This window comes from Penaeus monodon, chromosome 32, assembly GCF_015228065.2.
Source record: "Penaeus monodon isolate SGIC_2016 chromosome 32, NSTDA_Pmon_1, whole genome shotgun sequence".
Taxonomy (NCBI): domain Eukaryota; kingdom Metazoa; phylum Arthropoda; class Malacostraca; order Decapoda; family Penaeidae; genus Penaeus; species Penaeus monodon.
This window is the reverse complement of record NC_051417.1, coordinates 2,007,165-2,007,425: the sequence shown is the minus strand read 5'-3', so window position 1 is coordinate 2,007,425 and position 261 is coordinate 2,007,165.

Here is a 261-nt window from a genome sequence, read left to right as displayed (position 1 = left end):
TGTTGGTATGGAGTTTGTGATTAAGAGTTGAATAATAGTGAATGAAAAATGAAATAAAATAACAAATATTAATTAAATTTCTTTTACCCTTGCCCGATTAGAAGTCCAACCCGGAAAAACCCCTTTCCATCTAAAATGGAATTTTTTAATTTATAGAATACATTTAATCTACAGTACTTCACTTACCCTTTCTTTCTCTCTCTATATTTTCTCTGCTTCTTTTTACTTCTGATTTCTTATATTTTATGTTCTTCTTTCTTG